Below are 17,790 nucleotides of genomic sequence, written 5' to 3' on the forward strand. Positions count from 1 at the left end.
AGTGAGCGGTCGACTTGGGAATTGAACCCAGGACAGTCCAAATGCAAAACCACAGCTCTTAACCACTGCGTTTTTGACCCGGCTTTTGTCCTACACGGACTAGATGTCACTTGGGGATTCAGAAATAGGCCCGGAAGCAGCAACCCACATCCACAGCCTCCCAGGGACACTGCTCACTGTCTGACAGGGCCCCTCAGGGTGTGGCCCACGGAGCATCTGATGCATGATCACCTGAGAACCTGGTTAACTACAAAGATTCTGGACCTCTCCAGCCCAGATTTCTGGTAGAAGGGGAAGTCTACAGGTGTAACAAGGTGCCCTCCGGTCATGGTGATGGGCACGGAGGGCCGAGGGCACCGCTTTATGAGTAAACGTTAAGGATCATCAGCCAGGAGGAAAACAGAATACAAATTAGAAAACCGAATGCTCCTGGTGCGATTTCATGTTATCACCAGCAGGGGGCCTCGTGACAGTCTTGGCCAATGTACAGGACTAACTGGCAGCCAATGGCTGATCTGAATGGTAACAGCCCCTCCGGAATGCAGTGGCATGGGAGTTTAACTGTGGTTCAGGGAAGATGCCATCAGTAGTCCATACGCCATCCCATTCATTCAGGTACTAAGTGCTAAGTACCTACTATGCAGTTATTGTGCTAGGCACTTGGAATAGATAAGTGGAAAAAAAAAAAAACTCCAAATTTTTGTGGGTTTCTCCATCGCTCCGTCTATCTGTCCACCGCTTTAACCCATCCATCAGTTCACCTGCCCACCCATCAAGTCACAATCTCTCCATCCACCCACTGTCCATTCCTTCATCCATCCATCAATCCACCTGCCCGTCCATCCATCCATCCACCATGAGTCTGTTCATTAATCCACCCGTTCACCTACCCATCCATCCAGACCGCTGCAGCCCATGCAACCATACCGCTCTCACCCACCCATCCACCTACCCATTCTTCCATCCATCCAAAATTGTGCATTGCTTGCCTACTGTGTGTGCTTGGGATACCGAAATAAATAATCCAGAGTCCCCCTTTCAGAGAATTCAGAGTCTGCTGAGGGAGACAGCAACTTTAAACCACCACTGTACGAAATCACTGCACTAGATCGTGCTAAATCCTGTAGGAGATGTACGTAGAAGATACAGAACAGCAATTAATAGCTAATGTTTACTGAGCACTTCACAGAGCCGACATTGCTCTGAACACATACATACTCTGAATCCTTGCAACATTTCTATGAGGGAGATCTGTAACCATTTTACACAGGAGAGAAACGAGGCTCAGAGAGATTAAGTAATTTACCCAGAGCCACATAGTTGGTGGCGGCGGGGGGGGGGGGGGGGGACTTGAATGCCAAGTCCAGGAGTCTGGACTATGTTCTATCTGTGTGCATGCGGAAGCACTGAAGTTTCAAGGTCACACTGATACTTTAAACCAGGCAGTGGGTGGTGACCCATGGTATTCCGTGGAGATCACACACACGCCAGATGTTTCTGCAGCTGGGCCAGGATGAGAAAAAGCCAGCAGCCATCGTGGGGATGGGCAGAAGGACACCAGCCCTTCCAGAAGCAGACGAGGGCATGGGCTTTGGAGGTGGACTGACCTGGGTTCAGATCCCGCCTCTTCCACCCGCCTGCTTGTGGGACTGGGTCAAGACACCTGTTCTCATGAAGATCCTCACCTGTAACATGGGTGTAAGAATCAAGACACCTCCCCCCAAATATATTTGCTGGGAGGTCTGCACTTAAAAATGTAGGGAGAGTGCCTGGCACACAGTAGGTGCTCAAGAAAAGCACCCCCTAACCCCACTCCTCTCAAGGGCACATGTGAGCAGCCTTCAAAGGCATTTGCCGCAGCAGCTCATTTGCTGCCGTGGAGACGGCAGAGATTCTGGCTGTTGTGTTCCCTGTGGCTTTTTGTCTCTCTGAGGATATTTCTGGGTCTAGTCCTTTTTTGTTGTTCCCTTCTTGTTCTTTTCTATTTCAACACATCTTTTCTCTAAGTGGGTGCCAAATGGGTTTTAAGAGGATAATGAGCTCATTAGAAGCTGGCAGGGAACAGAAAGAGACAGAGACATTGGTGGTGTGGGGAGTGAAGGGACTGTGGGGAGGGGGGCTCCTCCAGGGGACAGGGGGGCGGTGCTGACTTGAGCCACCCACGCCACCTGCCAGTGCTGGGAGGGAGGGCACCCGGAGGGAGAACACCCTGGAACCTGGGCAACATGGGCGTGGGGGCGTCCAGTTTGTTCTCTCTCCGTGTTAGCCCCAGCATCTGGCACACAGCAGGTCCTCAAGAGGTGCAGGAAATGAGTGAGAAGAGTCAGGGGACTGACCTCCCCTGGGGGCTTAAACCTAAACCCTGTCACCAGAACACTGGAGAATGACACTCAGGGCTCTGTGAAGGGAGTGCCTTTCGTTTCACAGCTCTGGGTGGTCCTGGAGTTCAGGGGGCCCCGATGAGCCACAGCCCCCCCTCCCCAAGGGAACCCCAAAGACTTCTCTGCTTCTCACCACCCTCTGTCATCCTCTCCCCATCCCCAAGCCTCTCTCTGTCTCTTTCTCTCTCTCTAGACAGAAATCCTAACCCCAAAGCGAATGCGGAAATGAAATGAAAGGCCATTTATTGAACACCTACTATATGCCGGATGCTGCATTCAAAGACTTTACAAACACGTTCTCACAAACTCCTCCCTCCCAGCAACCCGTGAGAGCAATGGCTCTCCCCAGCCCACAGATGGCACATGGACAATGCCCCCGGGGAAGGGGGCACGTGTTGGCCTCCACCTCCCCGTCTCCACTTGCCTGTTACACGTTGGAAGCCATAATCCTGTCAGCATCCTGTCCCCTGTCCTGTCACTTACAGGAAGCCTTACAGAAATCCATGAGCCTGAGCAGGGGGCCCGCCCTCCCTCTCTCTTCAGCCGGGCAGGGGCCCGCGCCTCTGTGAGCTCCACTCTTCTCTTGTGAGCCGACCACAGTCTTCCTGCTGGGGCCCTGGGAGGGTCCGGTGAGATGCCCAACCCAGAGGCCTGGAGTTGGTGCTATGAGCGATCAGTCTCCATCCGTCTCCATTTTGCATGACAACCCCCTGAGCCTCAGTTTCCCCATCTACTCAATGTGGCGGATGACCCGATCCCTCCCCTGCCTCCCTCCCAGGGCTGGCAGGGGTTCCCACCGCCGTGAGGGCAAGACGTCCCCCCTCTGCAGGAATGGCAGCATTTGGTTACTGCGGTTCGTGTTTCCAGCCGGAGCCTCGCAGCGTCTAAACACAGCCTATTTTTAGCACCAGAATGAACTTCTGGTGTTGAGCTGCCAAGAAAATAACTGGTGGGGCAGAGCTACCCTGTGGGAAGGGAAAATAGGAGGTGAGCCGACCCCGTGGCCCCCGGGTCCCCTGGGAGGGGACCCGCCCTCCCTCTCTCTTCAGCCCCCTGAACTTGACTTGAGGGCCTCAGTTGACCCCGGTGACCATCCAAGCCTCTCCAAGAAATAGCTCCCCGGAAACCAGGTTTGTCAAGTTTGGGTATCTCCACACTTCTGGGCAGGGGACACACCTGGGGATCTTCAAGCAACTGGGAGCCCAGACCAGAGACGAAATTTTAGCGCTGGCCTAATGGGGACATCGGAAATCAGCAGTGTCTGTTGAGCGTTTACTATGTGCCAGGCACCGTGCCATTTAATCCCCTCTAGAACCCTGTGAGCTGCTTACTAACCTCTCTGTGCCTCAGTCTCCCCATCCGTAGAATGGGGAAACAGTCCTACTTGTCTCGTAGGGTTCGTGTGGGGACTACGCGCGTTTCACCGAAGCGTTACCTCTTAACGGTAATAACGCATAGGGAACGTGTATGGTTTTGTGTGCCCAGCGCCCATTTTGTTTTACTGGTAGAGGGACCCTATTTGCCTTCACAGGGCTTCTCCGTCATCGGTTCTTAGCCTGTATGGCTGGGGTAGAATGAGTTCCCCTCCCCAGCTGCTGCCACACTCAACCCTGTCGTCTCCTGACGCCTGTGTAGAAGGGACGCAGGGTGCACCTATACCCAGGAGTGGTGTTCCTAGGGCCTGCTGTGTGAACATCTCACGACTGCCCTAAGAAATGCTGGTGTGTTTTCCAAAGGGCTGCAGTGACCAACTCCCCCCAGTAGCCTACGGGCGTTCCTGTTCTTCCAAATCGGCACCGTGGCTCAACACTGTCAGCCTTTTTTGGTTTTGCCAATCGTTGGGTAGATCTTTCAAAGATTTTGTATGCGCCCCACCCACAGACTCAACTCCCAGACGCTACCTGGAAGCAACAATGGGAGTTGGGGGGGTAACCGCCCCGGGCCCCCTCGCCCCTGCGACCGGAGAAATGAAATGTCAGGCCGTGTGGATGCAGGTTCCCTCACTCTCCCCGGAGGGATTCAGCCTCAGTCACTCTCAGTGGTAGCGGACTGGAACACCCCTGTATTGGCTTCTTCCCTGCCCCGTCTCTCTTCCCCACTCAGGGAAGGAAAGGAGTCAGTATGCCCTCCGCCTCGGAAATAAACTACTTACCAATGATTAGTGTGTGTGTCAACTACTTGGAATATATTGTGATTCATCCAAGCTTTTCCTTGTCGGTAGGCCTATGAAATATTTCCAGTTTTCCTCCCTCATAAATAAGTAATGCTACGATGAACCTCCTGTAGGTAGATCTTTGTCCAGATTCCTGGAAAGCAATACAGGACCGCTCAATAATGATGAGACGTAGTTACGATCACACCCATTTTGCAGATGAGGCGGCCACGGCTCACAGAGATGAAGGGACTGGTCCAAGCACACGGCTTGCAAGACAAGAGCAGGGATTCAAGGGCAAGACTGTCGAAATCTCAATGTTGTGATGCAGTGGCCCACACCGTGTGGACCCCCTGAACAGCTAGAGCCCCTTACCCACTCCGCCTCTCAGCTGAATCCCAGCCCCGATGGAAGGATCCTTCCCGAGCTTGGGGACGTGGAAAACCATCCCTCAAACACTTCTTCTCCAGGTAGTTTACTCAAAGTTCAACTCCTTTAATCAAACTTCCTTCTCATCCTTCTTGCTCCAGGACCAGCCCCTTGGCAAGTGAAAGAAGTTACAAAACAGCCCAAGAAATACCATTATAAATGACGACCTTGTGGTCACGGTCTTTAGGAATCTAGAATTTTATTAACCCAACTAACCCCGGGGAAGAACTTCACACCCCTGCATGGTGTGTGGACCCCCTCTGGGACACACCCGTCCCTTCACCGGTGTCCAGAGTATAATGACACCATTGCGTCCGTGATGGACCCTCGGTGTCTTTCTCCCCATTGCCTGGCCCGCCCTGTGCAAAGGTGTGACGGGTACTTCAGTCAGTACATACAGAGTTGCTCTGGGGGCCAAAAAAGTGGGATTATCGTGTCCAAGACTCTGCACATCTGTGTGTGCGCCCTCAGGGGAAACCTTGCTCCGGCCTCCTAAAACCCAAGCATGTGCTGCCTTCCGCACACTCACCCGGCCGCCAGGAGGAGCCCCAGAGCCCCCACACTTCCTTCCTTCCGGTCCGAGGACCGGGACTCACCCGCCACCACCCGGCATCCACAGCTCACCATCCGTGTCCATTATCATTCATCTTTCCCCAAATTCAAGAAAAATAAACGAGAAGGCAAAGTGCCATTAGCTTAATGGCCTTTAACACCCAGCCATCTGCCATGATGTAATTAAATAAAAAAATCAAAAGGAGCATATGGGGCCCATTAAAAATAAATATTAAAATTTCGTTTCCCCGGGTAATGACTCCAATGCCTCCTGTTCCACGGGCAAACTTTATGGCCACCTTCACTTGTTGCAGAGAAACCAGGCTGCGCCACAGTGAAGAGAAACCACCAGGGAAGAGCCACAGGAGGGGGTCAGACCGAGGGTCGGTCATTTCTGGTTTGAACCTGCCCCAGCGACACGGCGGCTGGGATCTTCGGCAAGTGGCTTCTCCGAGACTCAGTTCCCTCATCTGCAAAATACGACCAATCTCCCCCCGCTGGCTAGAAAGGTCGGAGGGTTATATGAGCTAATGTGTGTAAAATACACAGCACCATAATAATAGCACATGCCGGTATGTACTAAGCACCTACTGTGTGTCAGGCACTGTTCTAGACACAATTTGTTTCATCCTTATAACCTAAAAGAAAGGTCTCCTTCGTCAGCCCCCGATTACAGATGAGAAAACGGAGGTTTAGGAAGGTTAAGGTGCCTGTGGTGAGGTCACACAGCCAGAAAGCGGCGGAACAAAGTGCACACCCGGGCAGTCCGGCTCCAGAGCCTCCATTCTGCGGAGACTCCTAACAATTTCTCAACAGATGGTGATACTCTACCCCCCAACTCTGGCCAGCTCAACAAACCATCCGCCACCCCTTCTCACGACAATCCATTTGCCCAGATTTCGTCTCAGAAAAGGATGAAGGTTCAGGGACTTGGCTGTGGTGCATCTTGACCACCCAAGGTAGGCGTGAAGGACACATTTTGGGGGGGCCCGTCTAGTGAGTGGCCTCTACCCCCTGCTCACGGAGGCAGCCCCAGGGGCCATGTTTGTACCACACAACGTGCCCACAGGCACTGCTGGTGACCACAGGGGAACTCAGATATAAAGTTCTGAGTTTATATCCATCAATACATCCATCAATACATCCTCCCCCCGCCCCGGAACATGGAGTTGGGATTTGAAACATGACTATCTCTGCCTGTCACTTAGGCTAGAAGCCGTCATCACACGGCCAAAGAAAGAGCAAAGAGAGGAAAACAGATGAGCACAGAGACCGAGGCAGAGGAGCTGAGACAGTCTGGAGTTCCTGACCCACGGAGGGCCAAGGGCCGGCCTCCCAGGGTCAAGCGTCTCTGAATGAGACTGAGATGTCACTGAATGACAAAACTTGAGTACTTTTCTTACTACGGTGCTGGGTATACAGCAGGGACTCAATAAGAGCTGAAGGTAGTCTTCAAAGGGCAACCATACAAAACTAAACATACTCCTACCAACTTACCATACGATCCAACCATCATGCTCTTGGAATCTACCCAAAGGAGTTGAACCCTTAGGTCCACACAAAAACCTGCACACAGTGGCTTACAGCAGCTTTGCTCATTAATTGCCCAAACATGGAATCAACCAAGATGTCCTCCCGGAGGTAAATGGAGGAATAAACTGCAGTACACGTGGACAACGGAGTATTATTTGGTGCTACAAATCGAGCCGCCAAGCCATGAAAAAACACGGAGGAACCTTACGCGCAGATTACTCAAGTGAAAGATGCCACCCTGAAGAGGCTATATCCTTCAGGATTCCAGCTACAGGACATTCTGGAAAAGGCAAGACTACAGAGACAGTAAAAAGATGACTGGCTGCCAAGGGTTGGGGTGGGGGAAGGATGGAGAGGGGGAGCACAGGATTTTCAGGGCAGGGGAATATCCTGCACGATACCGTAATGGTGGAGACACGTCACTGTGAATGTGCCCAGACTCCAAGCATGTCCACCACCAGGAGGGAACCCACATGTCAACGATGGACTTCGGGTGATAATGACGTGTCGGTGTAGGTCCACCAACGCCCCCGCTCTGGTGCGGACGCTGACGGTGTGGGGGTGGCTGTGCAGGGGCGGGGAAGGGGGGTTTATGGGAAATCCCTCGACTTTCCGCTCCATTTTGCTGTGAACCTAAAACTGCTTTAAAAAGTCTATTAAAAAGGGGGGTCGCAGTCATACACCTGAAAAGGCGGGACCCAGAAGAGCAGATGTCAAGGAGCCATTAAAACTCCGGGCTGGGGGAACGAGCTGAGCTGCAGGAAGGGACAGAGTTGGGGAGGAGGGGTAAGAGGTGAAATGACAGCTCTTCTCGTCCAATGGTTTGATGAAAGGAGCCTGATCCCCTGGCCTCCCCATCAGACAGACAGCTGGCAGGCCCTCTCGGAGCCCAGATCGGAGCCCAGATCGCTTTCCTCCCCAAGAGGGACTTCTAAAGAAAGGCCCTAAATTCCTATCATTAAGCCATCTGGAGTCATCCTTCTTCTCCAGGAGATGCTCTGTCGCAGGTCAATTAGCGCACATTTGCATAGAGTTCCTTAATAGGTTGCTAATTGTCTGGGGGAGATAATGGATGGCTCTGGTGGTTCTGGGCAGAATGTTTACCCACAGGGGCAGACCTACAGGGGGTATCAGAGAATAGGGAGAAAGAAGGGGAGGGAAGGGGAGGGAAGGGAAGGCATGGAGGGAACAGAGTGAACCCTTACTGACTCACATGCAGTGAAGGAGACGTGTTATTTTGTGAACCCTTGGGTTCAGGTGTGTGTGTGCATGCTGGATCCTAGCGGAAAGTGCCTTTCTCTCTGTAGGTTCGTTGGAATTACTGGAAAGCCCCAGTGATGGAGAAAAGCATGGGGGCGGGGGGCAACTTTGGATACGGTGGGTGCAGACGGACCCACTGGGAAGGCGGCTTTGAAGCACAGAACTGAAAAAACCAGAAAGGGGGCAGCCACGGGAAGATCTGGGGCAAGACGGTCACAGGCAGAGAGGACACGGTGCAAGGCAGGAGGTCGTACAGGGACCAGCACATCCCAGAAGGGGGAGGGAGGCAGGGGCTAGGGAGTGTGTGGACCCCACCCCACAGGGGCCTTTCTGAATTACACTGTGACCCACGCCTGTTTCACCCGCTGGACCAGCGAGGAGGTGGAGGAGGAGGCCTCTAAGGACCCTCCTGTCCCAGGGCGCTACGGCCAATGACTCAGTGGCTCTCCAAGGCTGAGCCACAGTCAAGGAGTGTTTGTTGACTAGCAGAGCTGAGAGCAGGCCGAGGTCCTGGCCCTCAGCGGGGATCGGTGGTGGCTCTAGAATTTCCTTCTAGGTGGGGCTCAGGGGAAAACTCTGACCAGAAGGGCAGGCTCAGGGCTTGACCTGACACCATACAGGATGGCAATCACTTGGATGAGGTGAGAACATTCGTCACTATCAGAGGTTGGCAAACTCTGACCTTGGCCAAACTGGCTCCTGGCCTGTTTTTGTCAGCCCTAGAGTGAAGAACGGCTTTTATATTTTAAAGGGTCACGAAGAGGAAGAAAGACAAGCAGCAGCAGCCAGCATGCGACCCCCAAAGTCTATAATATTTACGGTCTAGCTCTTTACAGAAAGGTCTGTCAACCTTGATCTTTATCGGCAATGGAGTGAGACGGTGGAGATCACAGGGGAGAAAGGCTCAGGCCCGTCCTCAAAGCTCGAAGAAGAGGTGACAACGGGTTGGAAGGAAGTCTGGAGATCCTCGGCCTAGCCAACAGTCTCCTTTTCCAGAAGGGGAAACTGAGGCCCAAAGAAATTCAAATGAAATGACCCCCATCCGTGTGCAATGCCTCCCGTGGCCCTGAACCCAAGTGAAGGTTCTAGAAGTTTCAGCTCTTACTACTATTACTAGTATTGTCATTATGTTCCCATAGTAGAGGTCAAAGGATCCTCAGAAGCCAGTTACTGCTAGTCTGACAGTTTACAGATGAGGAACCGGAGGCTCAGAGAGGTTGAAGGGTGGCCCCGGGGTCACACAGCCAGGCGAGGGCCACACCGGTTCCCAGCCCACACCTGCTGGCCTGCAGCTCTCTTCCCCATGCACACACCTCTCTCTCCCTGCTGCCCCCTCCCCACCCCCATCCCCACCATGAGCCAATCGACACTTGCTGGCTCCACACTGGCCAAGGCAGAATTAAACTCTAATTTAGGAACCTTGACAGCTTCCGTTAGCAACTCTTCCCGAGAGGAATTTTTCACCAGGGTTTCCCCGGCAAGAACCCTGGCTCTCACCCCCAAATCCTCCAGCCCAGTCTTTCTTCCCAAGCCAGTGTGTGTGTGTGTGTGTGTGTGTGTGTGTGTGTGTGCACACATGTCAGTGTGTGCATGCCTGTGGCTGTGCAGGTGCGTATGTGTGTGTATGTCTGTATAGGTGTGTAGATGTATGTGTGCAGGTGTGTGCATGTTTGTAAGTCTGTGTCTCTGTATGTATGTATGTGTGTATGTGCATGCAGGCGTGTATGTAGATGTGTCTGTGTGTCTGTGTGTCCGTGGGGGGGGGGGGGGTCTCTGAGCCCCCAGCCCCAAGCTCTCTTCCCTCGCAGAGCACCTACCCCCTAGTCCTCAGAGCAGAATTAAAATGGGGGCTCACAGTCCATCAGAGCTGGAGGGAAGACCCTTCACAATCCCCAGGCCACTTTCCTCATTGACAGATAGGGAAACTGAGGCCCAAAGGGGGCGGTGGAGTCAACCGCTGACTCTTCCCAGACCCAGGCCTCCTGAACCCCGGCCATGAGCCTTGACGCCCTCCCTGGGAAAGAAGGAAAATGGACAAATTACTACTTACGGTGCACCTACTGTGTGCCGGGCCCTCCCAACGACCCCGTGTCACTGAGCCTCCCCAGCGGCTCTCTGGCAGGCTGGCTTTCTTCTCACTTTACAGATGAGGCCATCAAGGTGGGGGAGGGGGTCAGTCAACCGGCCGGAAAGCAGAGGGGTGAGTGGCACGGTAAGACTCGACCCCGGGCCTGTCCAACTCCAGAACCTTAGTCATACTATCCACATGTCAGTGCCTCTGGCCACAGGACCACCCTCTGACCTCTGCAGGCTGGAGTGTCCAGAAGGCTTTTCTCTGCAGAGTCTGCTCAGCAAGCTGGTGCCCCCTCAGCTGGGAATGAGGGCAATGAGCCCCTTCTAGAAGCCACAGGGGTCCTCAGACCCCAGTGGTATCTTCACCATGTCCTTCAGTGACCCAAGGACACTGCTGGCATCCATCAGAGAGACGTCCCCTCCCACGAGGGTAACTGCTGCCAGAAACTGACGAATACTTCAGCCCCCTGGTTCACCCCCTGGATACCATCCAGAGGCGGCATGGGAGCACACACATCACCAGAGACGCACGCGTGCGTGAACACGTACGTCCCCACGCCCGTCACCTGCCCTCACGGCCCACGCACATATGCACACACCCCTATTTCTCCATCCCCATTCACGGCACATGGCAGGGACGCTTCAACCCAACTCACGGACGAGAAACAGCAGACACTACGAGACCTGCCCAGACACGTTTCGGGTTGCAGCTAAAGCCAGAAACCAAAGCTTCTCATCCTGACCAAACCTGGTTTCTTATCCCCTGGGATTGCCAAAAGAACAGAGGAGTGGACCAGAACACCACCCCTGGACCCCTCGGACTCCAGATTTACAGAGTGTAGTCTCTGGTTCCGGAGCTCAATTCTAAGATTTTACCCCAGTGTCGTAAGATTGACTATAAGGTTCCCTGCCAGGATCCCCCGCGCCCCCTGCACCTGACATCCTGTGCTGGGATACGAGGGTCGGCTTCAACGTTGGTAGGTTCTCAGATTCTGAAATTCCCTTCTGAGCCCCAAAGACCCCATCTCCTCCTCCCGTGCCAAGGTTGAAATTCTCCCCGGGAGACAGCCATGCCTCGCTGCCTTCCAGTGACCAGGATGAAAGATGTGCGCATGAATTATACATTTCCAGGCATCTCTAAATTGCTCGGCGATTACAGAACACCAAAGGTCAGCTTGCCTGGGGCAAGAATGTTCCCTTCGGCAGAGAAAAACAGCTGGATGGAAACTCACCAATGTACATAAAGACATTACCTCTTGCAGAGTAGGTGTAGGAGTGATTGATTGTGTGTGTGTGTGTGTGTGTGTGTGTGTGTGTGTGTGTGTGTGATTTTGCCTGTCTTCTCTTTCTCCACTACTGGCCGTGGTTTAAAGACACAGACGGAGGGTGCAGGAGTTTTGAGGTCACCGAGACTTGACTTGGTATCTTGGCTTTATCACGAGCTCTGAGAAGGGGAGGAAGCCACTTATGTCTCTTAAACTGTAGGCTCCTCATCCATAAACTGGGATGACAATGGTGGATCCCCGCTGCATGGACTGTTTGAAGGATTCTTCCAAGTAACACACGTAAAATGCTTAGGCCAGGGCCAGGCACACCGCTGGATCTCAACAGGATCGCAACTACTGTTAACTTCGCGTTTGAATCAACATAGGCAGCCAAGGCTCGCCGGAGGGTGCATGGGTTCTGGAACATACTGGAGTCACTGAAACCCTCCTCGTCAGTTCATAACTCAAGACCACGGCAGGGCAGGCCCCTCTCTGAACCTCTGTCTTCCCAATCTATAAAATGCACAACTATGCCACTTCTCAGGGTCCCCCATGGGCATCTGGCACCAGAAGACAGCTTCACTATTGTTATTATTCTTCCAGCTAGTTAGCATACAGTGTTAACATTAGTTTCAGGTGTGTGATACAGTGATTCGACAATTCCATACATCCCGCAGCCAGCGCTCTTCAGGCCAAGTGCACGCCTTCACCCCCGGCCCCTATTATTACCCTCAGCTGCCAGGGGACTGGCAGGCAAGGAGCTGGGCGAGGCGCACCTGGGGCGCAGAAGTTAGAACCGGAGGCGGCTCCTGCTGTCAACTTATTCGTGATTCTTCTAAAGGAGAGACCTCACCAGTCTCAACATTAATAGGCTGTTGCTGTCATGATGTCTTTAAATTTAGACAAACACCCCCCCCTCAAACACGCATCCACCCACGCACCCCCAGGAATAAATCTTCCCTGGGGAGGAGGGAGGAAGGTCTGTCTCCTTACATCCTGGGAGGGAGAAGGAGGCAGGGGAGCTGGCTGTGTGCTCAAGGCTGCAGCAGCCAGGCGCCCGGGGGGCAGGGAAGCTCCTCTCCTCCCTGCCCAGAGCGCTGGACTGCACGTCAGGGCACTCAGGTGCTCAGCCCTGGGGGCTCAGGGGCAAGGCTGGCACACTCAGCGAATGAAGCTGATGACCACTGAAGCCCGTGGGTTCGAATCTGGACACCGGAAGACAGGCGTGGTGTCCTGGATGAAATGGGCAGCCTGTCTGAGCTGGGGTTTCCTTGCCTGTAAATGACGTGGTCACAGGGCCCTTTCCCTGGGTGTGCTACCTGTGGGGTCCCGTGGGGGACCCCGCACTTGGTTTAATGCTCTGCTGCCGAGGTCTTGGAATTCGTAACAATTACCGAACAGGGAAGCATCTGCACTTTGCATGAGGCCCTGCAAATGACAGGGCTGCTCCCGGGGGGCTGTGAAGGGTGGAGGGAGCTTGTGTCTGAAACTCCTAGCCTGGTGCAGGCACGAGGAAAAGATTCATGTCTGTCTCTCGTTCCCTTTCCTATTCCTGTTCCAACCCGTCAAGTTCGTTCTATGACTGTGTGTCCCAAGGCAAGCGGTTTACCCTCTCTGTGCCTTCAGTTTCTCCCTTGGAAAGCACAAAAACAAAAACTGCCCAAAATGTCTTTTGGCTCCTCCTTACTGATGACCGCCTCCCCCACCCCCATTCAAACTACAATTCACTCACTCATTCCCTCAACAAGCACTCACTGCGCGCCAGCCACCTGCCAAGCCAAGATGTGCCCCGCAGGCCTGACCTGAACCCGGGGATCCCTCTAAGGTGAGAGTCTATCCTGCAGAAAGTTCACAGATGCATCATCTCCGGGGGAAAACTTCTCCTTCATCACCTCAAACCACCTCTGCTCTGATCCACGGGAGCCCGATAGTCTCCCCCAGACCCCTGTGGCGGGGGGGGAGGGTGGTTTTATTTCTCCATTCGGCAAACATTTATTGCGTATCTATTGCGTGCCAGGTGCTGTGGACCCACCCCTGAAGAAGAGGCGGCCTCTGCCGTCAGGAAGAGGACAGACGACCTTATTTTTTAGCTTTTAAAGTCTTGGGGGCGGGGGGAGGGGGGAAACAGGCGAGGCACAGAGGGATTTTGAGGGGTGACGGATGCCTGTATATCTCGGTTCTGCAGGTGGTTCCACGGCCGAGTGCACTTGTTGAAACGTACAGAACCATACACTGGGTGAATTTTACTGTAGGTAAATTATACTCAAAAACCTGCTTTTTTCCTGCTATGCCGGCCGAGCGACGAAGGAAGGGATGCTTCCAAGAAAACCAACACCTGCTCTCTTCTCATCCCCGGCTCCTGGGTGCTCACCTGGAGGGAGGGGGTGGCTCAGGCGGGGCAGGGACAGCTCCCATGAGCACCTGGGTCCCCACGTGACCCTCCTCTCCTGGCCTGCTGGGCTCCAAGAGCAGGAATAGTCAGGGTTATTTTTGCTCTGAGAAGGAGCAGCCATAGGGTACTTTCTCCCCAGGCTGCCGCCACCCCCTGCTGTGTTTACATAAAAACACATTTGCCCAGGGCTTTGTTTCTGCATTTGCTCCACGGAGGACCGGATCCTATGAAACGTGGGGAGGTCTGATTATCTGGCTGGAAGCCGCTGATGGGTGAGGGCAGGCTGAAGGAGGGTGGTTCAAGCACGTGCTTCCTCCGGGTCCCGCGGAGCCCTAGGGTCTCTGCGCAGGGGTGACAGGAGTGCTCACCGCGCTCACTGGTGCACACACCTGCGTTTCTCAACCTTGGCGTTACTGACATCCGGGGCTGGGATGATTCGCTGTTGAGGGGGGCTACCCCATGCACTGCAGGATATTTACAAGCACCCTGGCAGACTTCTGCCTACGAGCAACCCCCCCCCCCCCATCAGTCATGACAATCAAAACGGTCTCCTGGGGGCGCCCGGGTGGCTCGGTCGGTCAAGCGTCCAACTTCAGCTCCCGCCATGAACTCACAGTTCATGGGTTTCAGCCCCGTTTCGGGCTCTCTGCTGTCGGTGGGGAGCCTGCTTCGGATCCTCAGTCCCCCCTCTCTCTCTGCCCTTTCCCCACTCGCTCGCTCTCCCTCTCTCAAAAATAAAAATAAACTTAAAAAATGTCTCCACTGTCAAATGTCTCCACGCAACGATTCACACACGCAAGCCCAGCTCAGTATCCCTCTACCTTCCAAGAGCCACCTGAAGACAGAATTGACTCTATCTTTCTCACCTCTGTATCCCTGACTCTTTCCACAGTGCCCGACGCATTGGTATTTTCTGTTTATTTTGGAGAGAGAGAGACAGAGTGCCAGTGGGGGAGGGGCAGAGAGAGAGGGAGACACAGAATCCGAAGCAGGCTCTCAGGTCAGCACAGAGCCCGATGCGGGGCTGAAACCCACGAGCTGGGAGATCACGACCTGAGCCGAAGCCAGACGCTTAACTGACTGAACCCCCCAGGCGCCCCTCGACATAGTCGCGTTTTAGAGGCTCAAAGCCATCAGCGGGATGGGCTGACCGTGGCAGAAAGAGTGACGTTGATAGTCCCCAGGTGCCTTGGTTTGGAGGACGCTGTCCGGTAATCAGATTCCAGCCACCGCGTGTGGATTTGAACCTTGTGCCAGGCTGTTCCCACATCACCGCACCCAGCCCCAGGACGGAGGTCTGTGACGGTCTCCATTTTACAGGTATGGAAACTGAGGCACTCAGCTAGCGGCTGGGAGAGCCAGGGTTTGAGCCTAGACATGTCTGACACCAGAGCCCAACGTCTTAATTATCCAACTCTACTTAAGGCAGCTGCAGCCTTCATTGTTTTTTTAAGGACAAGACGGGGAATAAATAGTGACAAAGATTCTCTGCTTAGCGAAGCTCTACTCAGCCTTCCCTGAACTTGTCTTCAAGTGGGCATCTCTGCATTGTCCAATTTTAGCAAGAATCCTGTCAAGTGAGTTGAGCAGAATCCCCAGCCCCCATATCTGATCACCTTCAATGCCGGCTCCCCCCCCCCCCCCCGCCCCCATCCCCCAGGTAACGTCTGATCACCTGACCCGCCTTCAGCACGAATCCTGTTGGGTCAGGTTAGCCAGAATCCTGCCTTGTTCCCGATGTTTCCTAGTCTTCCATCCACTGACCACCCCCCGACCCTGGGCTCAGCTGTATGTCCCTGCTCGCCCTGCCGTTTTCGGGGTGGGGCTGCGCCATCCCACGGTCTCTCTCCCCCTTGTTGCCACGGTCTTGAATCAAATCTGCTTTTTTATCCCTCAAACTCAGCTCAGTGGTCAAAACTCAGAGACCCTCCCAAGATGAATACGGTCAGGAGCGTGGACTTGGGTGTAAGACAGACCAGCATCTGAACGTTGCTTGGCCACTTACCAGCTCTGTGAGCTGGGGCAAGAGACCAAGCCTTGATTTCATCATCTGTAAAATGGGGACAATGACAATAATGCAGCCCAGGGTTTCTGTAATGATTAAATGAGACAATGCTGTAAAGGGCCTTTCCTGGAGTCTGGAAAACAGCCCGTGCACAATAAATATTGGTGGGATGGGTGTGCAAATAGGCTTAGGGGAGAATGGCCCCAGCTAAGGTGGAAACCAGAGATAGAGGGGAGTTTGCATCAGATCAACCAACAGGGCAAGCGTGTTCAAATCCCAGACAGTCCCCACCACACACACACACACACACACACACACACACACACACACAGTGAGCCAGCAGCCAGCTACTCCTCAATGGCCTCCTGCCCATTTGACCGCATCAAATGAAGGTCCGCTGTGTGTGCTGACCAATGACAGGCTGCCGCGTTGGGTAAGAGGCCCCTCAGGCCCCTCTGAATAGGCGTCAGAAGCCAGCTGACCCCCTGGAAACTACATCGCCTAATTCAGCATCCCCTGGCCCCTTCCAAACAGACACACCGAACACAGGCAACTCTGACCTGGTCTCAGCTGAAACCGCTTTTCTGGGAACCACGGAGAGGCCCCACCGTCCCTCCCAAGCCTGACCAAGGGCCAGGACAAAGGGGGCGGGGGGTCCAGGCCATCCGTCATAGAAGGTTCCGCTTCTCCTCGTTAATTCAAGAGCATCCACGGCTCCTGCTGAGCAGCTGAAGAGCTCTCTGGAACCTCTTTTCAACTGAAAACAGTAATTTGCAAGAGCTCACAATGCAAGCAGCAGACGGGATGCACAGTTGAACCACAGCCACAGCGGCCTTTCTCATAGCCCGCAGCCTGAGGCTCTGAGGCTGGGCAGCTGCCACGGGCCACCAGGAGGGTCCGCGGACAGGAGGAGGGCACATGCTGACAGCTCCCTGGAACCAGCTGGGGTTTTCAATGTGAAGGGGCGGCAAGCCTATTGCGTCTGGAATATTTTCCAAATAAGAAATTAGCAAACTAGGGGGCTTAATACAACAGAAACGTATCTTCTCATAGATCTGGGGGCCAGAAGTCCACAATCAAGCTGTCAGAAGGGCTGGTTCCTTCCGGAGGTTCTGAGGGAGCATCCGTTCCGTGCCTGTCTCCTAACTTCTGGTGGGTTCTGGCAATCTCTGGCGTTCGTGGGCTCACAGACGCATCAATCGAATGTCTCTGTCTCCACCTTCACGTGTGTTCCCTCTGGGTGTCTGTCTCTGTTTTCTCATAAGGGCACCGGTCACTGGGTTGGGACCCACCCGATTCCGGTAGGACTGCACCTCAACTCATGACACCTATTTCCACAAAAGGCTCAATTCTGAGGTTCCTGATGGATGTGAATTTGTGGGGGGGGGGGGTATCATTTCTGCCACTTGCTGCTAGACAAGTGACTTAGCCTCTCTGATCCTGTTTCCTCATCTTTAAATAGGAATAATTTTAAGACTGTTGGGATGACTAGGTGCCATAATGCACTATAGCAAGTGGTCACGAGCAAAGACCGCAGCCAGATGACCTCTGCCACCGACTTGCTGTGTGGAGTCGGGCAGGGTGCCTAACCTCTCTGGTCATCCGTTCCCCTATCTGTAAAATGAGGAGATTAACACAGATCATGGTCCTCCTCCCCCTCCCACTGTCCCAAACTCTTAAAGGTGCCTGAAGGCACCACAGGGGTCCATGGGACGTCTTAGGATTTTTAAAACCCTAGAAATTACACA

At 53.8% G+C, this 17,790-nt stretch overlaps 1 protein-coding gene across 6 annotated transcripts in view; it reads right to left on the reverse strand.

Moving 5' to 3' along the window:
- WSCD2 (WSC domain containing 2) overlaps positions 1 to 17,790 on the reverse strand; it is a 116,417-nt gene that overhangs the window by 56,049 nt on the left and 42,578 nt on the right. The window contains exon 2 of one of the 6 annotated variants that reach the window (XM_058691068.1): positions 4,534 to 4,687. The exons of 4 other annotated variants lie outside the window; for them this stretch is intronic. The gene's annotated coding sequence lies outside the window, so the exon portion shown is untranslated. Of the gene's footprint in view, positions 1 to 4,533; positions 4,688 to 16,602; positions 16,837 to 17,790 lie in introns of those variants that run through there. One more of the 6 variants, XM_058691069.1, reaches the window with a different exon arrangement.

This window comes from Neofelis nebulosa, chromosome 11 (genome assembly GCF_028018385.1).
Source record: "Neofelis nebulosa isolate mNeoNeb1 chromosome 11, mNeoNeb1.pri, whole genome shotgun sequence".
In the NCBI taxonomy this organism is placed as follows: Eukaryota; Metazoa; Chordata; class Mammalia; order Carnivora; family Felidae; genus Neofelis; species Neofelis nebulosa.